This window comes from Euleptes europaea, chromosome 1 (genome assembly GCF_029931775.1).
Source record: "Euleptes europaea isolate rEulEur1 chromosome 1, rEulEur1.hap1, whole genome shotgun sequence".
NCBI classification, from domain to species: Eukaryota; Metazoa; Chordata; class Lepidosauria; order Squamata; family Sphaerodactylidae; genus Euleptes; species Euleptes europaea.
This window is the reverse complement of record NC_079312.1, coordinates 8,648,791-8,659,861: the sequence shown is the minus strand read 5'-3', so window position 1 is coordinate 8,659,861 and position 11,071 is coordinate 8,648,791.

Sequence of the window (11,071 nt, the reverse complement as noted above, 5' to 3'; positions counted from 1 at the left end):
CTCAGTTTAAGGTATTGGCTATCACACACAGCCCTTCACAGTTTCGGACCCACTTATCTTGGGGGCTGCCTCTCCCCTTATGATCTGCCACAACAGCTTCACTCATCTTAGCAGGGCCTTCTGTAGTGGCCAACCCGTCAATGGGCAAAATCAAAACCATACACATGCTTTTTCTGTTGTGGCTCACTTCTTTTGGAATGGCCTGCCCAAGGATGTCAGGAAGGCTCCCACCCTCCTGGCTTTCTGCAAAGTATGCAAAACTGAATTATTCAAGAGGGCCTTTCTGCACATGCAAGGGTTGTGCTGTACAAAATACTTCGCAAACCGACTTGGATAAATCATATGGGACTGTGGTCTATACTGCTGTGTACAGCTTACATAAATAGGATCCTACTATGTAATTTTTGCACCACTTAATGAGCCACACTAACAATTATGCTGTGCTTCAGTTCAATCTTTTAGATTTCTGGTTAGCTCCAGACATCTACAATCCTACTACACTGTTTATTGAATGTTCCATTTTGTTGATTGTACTGACTCACAATGTTTAATCCGCCTTGAGTCTCTGTGAGAAAGGCGGATGATAAATAATGGAAATAAATAAATAAAATTATGAACTTCATATACAAAGCCAGGCTTCAATTATTTCTACACATTTCGGTATATCTAAAAATAAATAAGTCACAATTTCAAATAAACATACTTACGGTACATATACAATTATATAGATACACATACACACATATATACATATCTCACCTGGTCCATTTAACACCATCAATACACACGTGTGACTTTCTCGCCAAACTAACATAGAATAACTCGATATCAAATAACTCAAGATGCATCAAAATTCTCTCTTTTTTTCTCATCAAGTCACAGCTTACTTATGGTGACCCCATGGGGCAAGAAATGTTCGGAGGTGGTTTGCCACTGCCTGACTCCACTTCCCAACCCTGGTATTCCTTCGAGGACTCCCATCCAAATTCTTGCCAGAGTTGAGGCTGAGAGTCTGTGATTGGCCCAAGGTCACCCAGCAAGTTTCCATGGCAGAGTGGGGATTCGAACTTGGGTTGCCCAGGTCCTAGTCTGACACCATAACCACTACTCCATGCTGGCTCACTCATCATACTTCCCTGCCACAAGATAAATAAACCTCTGCAAATCCATTCTGGGGCAGTAAGTCCCTGACCTTACCTGAAGCCCAGCATTCCCTCGTCCTTTCTGGGAGAAACCAAGGCCCTGTGGCCTCACACAATGAGGAGCATGTGCTGGGAAATAGGCTGCACAGCCCTGAGAGAGTGGGACGGACTGCTTGACTCAAGGCTGCAGGTGGGAGATGCCAGCTAGGAATGAAAATCTCCTTGCACAGAGAAAATTAGCCCTGCAGGGGGGAAAGTATCAGCCCTCTCTGTCTCAGCTTCCCTCAATGCTTTCTTGTGGCAGGAGAATTTTAACACAGGGAGGCATCCCAAAAACTACCCACAGTCTGAAGTGAATCCACCTTGAGCCACTCAGCAGGAAAGGGGGGCTTTAAATAAAGAAACAAATAAGGGGATGTAGTTCTCCTCAGGTCTCTGCCTCCTAGTTCTCCTGCGTGTATTAACCAGCTCCAGGCTCTGACCTATACATGGGTCGGACAGGGAACATGTCCCTTGCTTTCTGTCCAGCACTGGTGACCCCCACCTCGTTCCCACACACCCAGAGGAGAAAGCCCACTACTCAGAGGGTTTCCAAAGGGAAAGGGGGAAGGAGAAAGGGGGGGGGAACTGCTCCACTCCCGCCCCAAACACACACATCAGTTTTCCAAAGACCAGATCTGGAAGAAGCCAAGAGGGGAAGAAAGAAAGACCAGCAACAAACAGGCTGAAAGAGGTCAGAAGGGGGGTGGGGGCCTCCCCCAAATCTCCTGCCCCACCGACCTTTCTGCAGCCTTGACCCATTGCCCACTTTTTGTCCAAACCCCAAAGAAGGTCCCTTTCCTATTCCTGCCTCCTGTCAGTCTTTTAGTCAATGGCTGTTCTTTGGCTCTGCACAAAGCGGCTCTCTCTGATGCGGACTCTCTCTCGCCCACCCCTCCTTTCTCTCTGCTTTGGGCATTGCATTGCAGTCGTCGTCTCCCAAGATCTCCCCCTCCAAAGCCCCTTTGAGCTCACCAGATCCCTCCTAGCCATTCAAGCAGCGGACTCCAAAACTCAGAGGTGACTTCTGCAAAAGGAGGGCAGGAAATGGCTTCCCCACCCTCACTTATAGGGCTCTCTAGGGCTATGGATTCCTTGGCTTTAACCCTTAGAGAGGACCTCACCTGTTAAAGGGACCCTGGCATGAGAAAGGAAAGGGTAGGGGACCCTCTGAGGGAACAGCCAGCAAGAAATATCTAGCATCAAAGAAATAAGATGTCCTACTTTAAATTATCGCAGTTTGGGTCCTTAGGATAGTGATTAAGGACTGTGCCAACTGTATAGACAGGCACAGAAATCTTAGACCGTCTTTTTTAAATATATATTTGGAAGAGTGATGTCCACCACAGAAGAAAACATGCTGGCATGGACTGCCAGCTAGGGAAAGTGCTGAAATTCATGCCTTCTACTCCACCACCACAGACCTCTGCCAGCTCTTCCTCCTGGATATGTGGACCAGGCCTGAGGGTCTGATTTAGACATGTGCCAGAAAGGGACCACGGCTCTTGCCTGCCGACCCCAAACAGATCCTGCAACTGTAGGCAAGAAGGAAAAACACCACTTCATGAATGCCCAGAAAAACAACCCCAAACTACAGGAGACTGACAAGAAGGAGAGGTGTGCGTGGGGAGGTCGGTGGGGGAACAACCTAAGATGTTTTCCACCAAGGGAAAGGCTTGTGTGATTCCTCCATTGCTGCCGCCATGCAGGTACTGGTCAAAAGCCATGGGGCTTCCCACATTTTCCCTGCCTCCGTTTCCCTGCAGTGGCCACAGCCACCCCCACATGCCACAGATGCTTTCCCAGTTCATCTTAAAAATCAGCAACTGAGTAATATTATATTGATGGTAGAAAAGGGCAAGAGTCCAGTAGCACTTTAAAGACTAACAAAAATATTTTCTGGTAGGGTATGAGCTTTCGTGAGCCACAGCTCACGAAAGCTCATACCCTACCAGAAAATATTTTTGTTAGTCTTTAAAGTGCTACTGGACTCTTGCCCTTTTCTGCTACTGCAGACAGATTAACACGGCTACCCACTGTGTATTATATTGATAGACAGACAGGACATTTTGGAGGACATTAATTGATAGAGTCGCCATGAGTCAGAACTGACTTGACAGCACTTAACCCAACCCGACAGGCGCTTTGTTACAATGATTAAAAAACTAAAACAGACTCCCCCCCCCCATGCCAGGGGAAATGGCTGCCATTTGAGCAGGTCCAGGGGGGTTTGAAGGGGGCAGAGCCACCCAGGCGTGGTGGAGAGCTTGAGGTTCACCGCAAAGCAGGTCTAGGAGAGATCAGAGAAAAGAGGGAGACACCTCCCAAATGCTCCATGATGCAGGGGGTGGGGGGGAGACTGCTTCCCGAAAGCATCACACCTGGAACGCATCACCTGCATGGACAAGGCCTGACACACCTGCTTCCATTTCCCAAAGACAAAAGGGCACAGCGCTGATATCGAGGAGGAGGAGGAAGGTTTCCTCCGAAAATCCCCCTTTCTGTGCTTTAGGTTCTGCTTCGTGTGACTCACCCGAGGGTCAAGAAGAGCCACAGTCCGTGTCTCCCACCCAACACCCCTCTTCTTTCCAGCCTCTTCAGTCCTTCCTGCAGCACCCCCAGATCTGCCCCATTTCCCCCCCCCCACTCCAAATCTCCCCATCAACAGCCCACCGCTTCCCTCCCTCCTTCCACTGCCTCTCGCTCAGCGATGTGCTTCTGCAGCCTGCAGCCCCGTCCAGCCTCCCAAGGCGCAGCTGGGTCCGGACGCGGCGCTGCACAAAGGGGCCACCAGGCTCCTCCTGGGGCAGGATGGGGCGGGGAGAAGGTGTGTGTGGGAGGTCTTTTCCACCCCCCTGCTCCGCCTCCCCTCTTCTCTCTTAGTTTCAGGTCTTGCATTGCAGCCCCCAGCCCCTATTTCCCCTCCTCCGCCCCAGACCCCTTTTGCTCACCAGGTTCCTTCTCCCAGCCATTCGAGGGGAAGCCCGGGGGAATCAGAGGCGTCGTCGGTGAGCTCTCCCAATTTACCTCTCTAGCACTGCTGCTGCCTCTCTTCTTTTTAACCCTTACAGAGCATTTCAGCCTTTCAGGGGACTCCGCGCAGAAAATGCAAACAGAGCATCTGATAATCATGGAGAGGTGTGGGTGTGTGAGAGCATCTTTCTGCACAGAGAAAACTAGCCTTCCAAGGAAATCCTTCCTGTCCTCTCTGCCTCTGCTGGCCATGATTCTTTTCCGTGACAGGGAGGTTATAACAGAAGGAAAACGTCGCCGCATCCTGGGGCAGGGAGTTCCACCATTTAACTATGCGTTGTGTGAAGAAATACTTTTTGAATCTCTCACCCTCCAATTTCAGCAGAGGACCCCGCGTTCCAGTTCCCGAACTGAGGCAGTGGTATATGATAGCACACGGCAAAGCATTGCCTACAGCTCAGATGAAAGGTGGTTTCCTTGAAACACCTGCAGAACAGCGTCTTTGCGACTGTCCCTTACTGGTGGCTGATTCATTTTTACACGTATCTGTCCCAAAACATGCCACAGCCAGGGAGAAATGTCTTACGAAGTAGCTACTAAAATACTCAGCTACTTCAGATGTCCACAAGTTAAAGTTAAGGGGCTATAGCAAATACTGCACAGTTGACGTGGCTAAATTTGATCCTTATCTCTTGCATCACAGTGAAATATTAGAGCTCAGATATCGCATCTTTTGCCAAAAGAACAGAGATCTTCTTTGTGTTTAATGGTTTTATTTAAAATAAAGCAGAATTCTTTCTCTTAGGCAAGAACTTGATAAATACGAGCAGGTACAAATTAATCCTATAAGTACAGGAAAAAAGGCACACAATAAAAACCAGGTCTCCTAACATTGCTCAAACATAATTAAATACATAAGCATTGCTATTCTCAAAGATTAAGGCAAACCACAAACCAGGTTTTAAACTGACCGGCAGAATGCTGTGTAAAATAGGAAGCCTGGCACTCATGAGATGCTCACTCAACAGAGGGTCTTCTCTCATTATAAACCACCAGCAGAAAGCCAGATTGGATGTTCATGTGATGCTTTTGACAGAGAAAGCAACAGGAATGGAAATAAATATGTCTATCTTTAACACATGATTGTCTTCTAAATAGAATATTTGATGATGCCAATGAGTAATTTGAGGACTATAATACATCTTGCTAAAGGTCATTAAATTATCAAAGAAAGGATATAATGCTAATAATACCATGCATTTTCAATTAAAGAGCCACAAACCTGCTATTCCTTCAGCTATACCAATGAGCTGTAGGCTGAGAGGTGGTCCTGAATTTTGGGTAACTTTTCCTGACTAGTGACTCAACTTTATAAAGGTTACGAAACTCCATAACAATACATGCATCTATCAGTGTGCATATATATGATTTGTCCAGGAACAGCCACCAGCCGTGGCATCCAGGGTCTGCCCCATGCTGCCAAACACACCCCAGAAGGTGAAGGGGCTCCCTGGTGTCCTGTGTGCCGCCACAAATGAAGACTACCAGGGGCAGAGGGGTCCACAGCATGCCAGCAGAGAACCCAGGCACTGCAGGTATCCAAGCCATCTCCCAACTCGTCCTGGGCCTGCATGACACCGTGGTAGCCACTGGGTAAAGGGGGCAAGCTTGGGAGGACACTCAGGACCCAGCCAGCATGCAACCAAGGGCAGACCAGAAGATCCTCTTGTGTGTAGGGTTGCCAACCTCCAGGTACTAGCTGGAGATCTTTCACTATTACAACTGATCTCCAGTCGATAGAGATCAGTTCCCCTGGAGAAAATGGCCGCTTTGACCCCTGGACTCTATGGCATTGAAGCCCCTCTCCTCCTTAAACCCCACCCTCCTCAGGCTCTGCCCCAAAATCCTCCCACTGGTTGCTAAGGGAGACCTGGCAACCCTACTTTTGTGCCTGATGAGGCAGGGTTTTTTTCTGCCTTCAAGTCACAGCTGACTAATGGCAACCCCATAGGGTTTTGAAGACATCAGATGTTCAGAGGTGGTTTCCCTTTGCCTGCCTCCATGTCACAAACCTTAAATTCCTTGGAGGTCTCCCATCCAAATAATTAGAATCATAGAAACGTTGAGTTGGAAGACACCACCAGGGTCATCTAGTCCAATCCCCTGCACAGTGCAGGCCATTGTCAACTCCATCCCCCCTCACATCCCCAGTGACTCCTACTCCCTGCCCAGAAGATGGCTACAACAACAACAACAACAACAACCTTCCAGGATCCCTGGCCAATCTGGTCTGGAAGAAAATTGCTTCCTGGCGGTCAGCATTACCCTGGGCATGTAAGAAAGGGCTAGGGCTGTTGGAAAAAAAAATCGGTATAGTTCGGATTCGGCTGAATTCGGCCCTTCTGGATTTGGGATATGCCCAAGTCCGAACTCCCCCACTTCGGATCCGTGCAATTCGGCGCGAATTCAAAGTTTGGGGGAAAAATTCGGCCGAATAAAGCCATTAAAAACACAACAGCGCCTTTCCGTGGCTCCAGGGGGGGCATTTTTGGGGGTAGAGGTCCCAAACTTTCATTGCAGCTTCAAAGGACCCTTCTTGCAAGCCCCCCAAGTTTTGTAAAGATTGGGTCAGGGGGGGCTGAGATATGGGCCCCGAAAGGGGTCCCTCCACCCTTAATGTGCATCTCTGAGCAGAGCTTGCTGCCCAAGCACAAAGCTCCCAGCCCCGACAAACAGCTGAGAGCAAGGGCGGGGCAGGTGCTAAGACGTTTGCAAAGCAACACAACTGCAAAGCAACACTGCAAAGCAACACCTTTGCAACCATGCAAACACCTGGGAGTTTGCAAACCATGGAAAGGGACAGAGGTAGCTAGCTATGCATAATGAGCAGCCTGGGGTGGAATTTCCCCTTTTGCATGGGACTCGGGACCAGGCAAATGCATTATTTAAGTCACCATTTGAAAACCAGTTTTGAGCAAGCATCAAAATATACCTAACCAATCTTATGAATGAGGGAAAACCTGAGGACACACAACTGAAGCCCCCCCTCAAACCAGGGAGAGAGAGACTCGAGGGGGCAGACACACCCCAGGCAGAATGGGCGAAAGCCCCCTTTGGCTTCCCCCCCACCCACAGAAACAGCTCCCTCCCCACACACACACACACACTCTGCTTCCTCCCCCCCCACACACACAGGAGGAAAATGATAGAATAAAGCCTCCAAAGGGGTCTTACTGTGGCTGTCTACTGTTCCATCAGGAGGGGCTGGGATGACTGGGTAATCTAATATGATTCTATTTAAGCACGGGAGGTTTGCCTTGGATTTGCCGCTCTGGAGATGCATACAGCATCGGGTGATCCATTCATCCCAATAGGGAAAAGGGGAAAGCCCATATCTTGGGACCCCCTGACCCAATGTTTACAAAACTTGGAGGGTCTCTTAAGAAGGCTTGTCTGAAGCTATGCTGAATGTTTGGGGTCTGAACCCCCAAAAATGCACCCCCTGCAGCCACAGAAAGAGAAAAGGGGGGGAGCCCATATTTCTGCCCCCACTGACCCCATCTTTACAAAACTTGGGGGGTCTCTTAAGAAGGCTCGTCTGAAGTTCCGCTGAAAGTTTAGGGTCTCTATCCGCAAAAATGCGCCCCCTGCAGCCACAGAAAGGAGCCAGTGTGCACAAGCACCCCCCACGAGGATTTCTCTCTCTCTCTCTCTCTCTCTCTCTCCCCGGCCTGCCGCACAGCAGCTGATTCCTCCAGTACTCAATCCTGACTGATTGGCCAGAAGAAGACCCAGCTTGGCCAACGATTGGCCGGGGGAGGAGAATGCTGCTTACTGACGGTTATGCTGCTTACTGACGCCCCGAATTTGCCGAATTTATTCATGAACTCTCGAACTCGTTGAATTCGGCTCCCCCATTTTCCCGCCATTTTTGAGTTCGGTTCGTCCCAAACTAAAAACCGCCGAATCAGGGGAAATTCGGCTGTTTTTCAGTTTGGGCCGAACCGAATCGACAGCCCTACAAAGGGCCACAGAGCCGAACACTGATGCAACCCTTCCTGCCCTCTCTCTCATGATCTGCCTAAGTTCACACAATCAGCACTGCTGACAGATGGCCATCTAGCCTCTGCTTCAAAACCTCCAAAGAAGGAGAGCTTACCACCTCCCCAGGAAGCCTGTTCCACTGAGGGACCACTTTAACCGGCCAGGGTCAAGGCTGAGAGTGTGTGGCTGGCCCAAGGTAACCCAGCAAGTTTCCATGGCAGAGTGATTCAAACTTGGGCTTCCCAGATCCTCATCCGACATCTTAACCACTACACCACACTGGCTCTAATAGGATCTTATTGACCTGTGTGTTAAGTGCCATCAAGTCACTTCTGACTTATTGTGACCCTATGAATTAGTTACCTCTAAAATGTCCTATCGATAGCAGCCTTGCTCAGGTCTTGCAAACTGAAGACTTTTGCTGAGTCAATCCACCTCGTGTTGGGTCTTCTTCTTTTCCTGCCTCCATGCCACTAAAAGTTTCAGTGACTCATTTCCACACATAAGTTTCTACTAAAGCCTTGGCTGGGGAGTGAGGCTGAGACACAAAACCAATTAAATTAATAAATAAACCAAAATAAAGAGACATGGGCATTTTCTTTTTTATCATGTGTGTGCGTATATAGGTGTGCGTGTTCAAACACACATATTTTAGATATATGTATGTATATGGGATTGCTGGAAAGGATAAGGAAGTATAGAAATACTGCTTCAAGTTTTACATTGTTATATTTGGTTTAATTAGTATTTATCTCTATTTTATCTGTTTTCTTAGCAATTCTTGTTATGCAAGGTTTTAGGTTTTGGAAATGTAGTATAAAAATGTATTATGATATTTTCTGTTCTATGACTGCAGTAAATAATAATTATTATTATTATTAACAATTTTTTATGGAGTGTATCAAGTGTTTTTGTTAAAACAATCTGGCAATCCTAAATGTGGGTCATGAGATAGTCTCCCTGAGAGGAGGTAGAGAGGACACAAGTTCTCTGGTGTGTTTGGATTTGCTTTGGGTTAATGTTTGGATTTGTGATGTTTAAAAGACTAGAGTCTAATCTGTTGGAACCATCTTCTTCTGGGGTCTCGGAAGACCTGGGATAAGGTCATATTTGAAGATTCCTCTTTTCTGCAGTACTCTCCCTTTTCCACAATTTTCTTTTCCTTCATTTTGTTATCTTCCTTTCATGATATGCCATCTTTTCTCCTCTACCCTTCTAATCCCTTATTTTTCAGTCTTTGTCCCAACTCCTTCTCATGCCTGCTTGGCAATGATTAGAACGTACACTTCATAGTAGTATAGCAGCAAACCCTTGTTAATATTATGAACAGATGTGGCTGGGGGTGGTGGAGTTAATATTTCTCCATGATCTATCAAACTAGTAAAAGGATGCCCCCCGCCCTAAAAAATGCATGATAATGGAATGGTAATCTATATTTGTGGTTACACATATGGAGCAGAAGTTCAAACTCTTTCTCCTCCCACCCCCAATTAGATTTAATTACATTTTAAACACTCGTTAAAGCAGTGGGTTGCTGTTGTATTGGTGGGATGTCTAATATCCCTTTGTAAACACTACTTTGCTACTGTGGACGTTTAGCATCACGTTATATGACAAATAAAATAATCTTTTTAGTCAGTTAAATCAATCAGTGATCTCAGTACTTCTCATTTCTTGGAGTTAATAATTTTATTAAAATTAAAAATCCTACAGGTACAGAAAAAACACATGTGATAAAAAATCAGGTCTCATAACACTGCTCAAACTTAGCTAAATATATAAGCATTAGATTTCTCTAAGATTAACACAAATCAGGTTTTCCACTGATTGGCAGAACAATATGAAAAATAGAAAGCCCAGCACACCAGATACATTCACTCAATGTAAGACCTTCTCTGACTGAAGGCCATGAGCTGGATTAGACTGTCACGTGCCACTGTTTTTAGAGAAAGTGGTAGTTACAAGAAGTAACATGTGATTATCCTCCAAATAAAATAATAGGTCCCTAAAGAGATTATACAGATGAAAAACAGGTGGACTGGAATGCAACAGCACTTGTTTACTACTAAAGAGTAAAAAAAAACACTGGGAAGCTTATAAATGATAAAAGGAGCTCCTGTAGCTTTAAGCACCAAAGTCCCTCAGTGACTGTTGCTAGGCAACCACAGATTCCAGGCTTGGTTCTGCCAGTAAAAGGCAAGACCCTTTCCAGTCCCATTTTGCAGGACAATGACTCAGCTCAAATCCAACCCCTTTCTGACTATATATTACTCTTCCTACACACTTGACACTGAGAGACACTGTTTTTCAGTGTTACTACTCTGAAGATGCCTGCCACAGCTGCTGGCGAAACGTCAGGAAAGAAAATGCCAAGACCACGGTTACACAGCCCGGATAACCTACAAGAACCAATAATATACAAGATTCCAACACATAGAAGATTCCAGCAAATAGAACAAGAACAGAAATGTCCCACAATATGCTAGAGGAGGACTTAGGTACAATAAGTTATAAGCTGTGAGCGGACTAACAGCCTCAAAAGCACAGTGAATCTCTTCAGTTTCGCTTGTAGTACCGAAGCCAGCAGCAATCCCTTAAAAGGGTAACAACAGACGTCTAGTGGGACCCTCAGGTAAAATATGTTCAGGACCGCATGAAAGAAAGGATGCAAATCCCAGGTATTGAATTGCGTTTCACCAAACGAGGCTTCATCAGCCTTGCATGTCTCAGAGTACTTCACAGTTGCCTTGAGTAAAGGTCCAAACATTTCCAAGGAAAGAACTCCTATTTGTTAAAAATTTGAGTGTGCTGTTGTTTGGATTGAGTCTCTCTCATTACAGCACAGGGTGAGTCTTATTTTACTTTGTTACCAT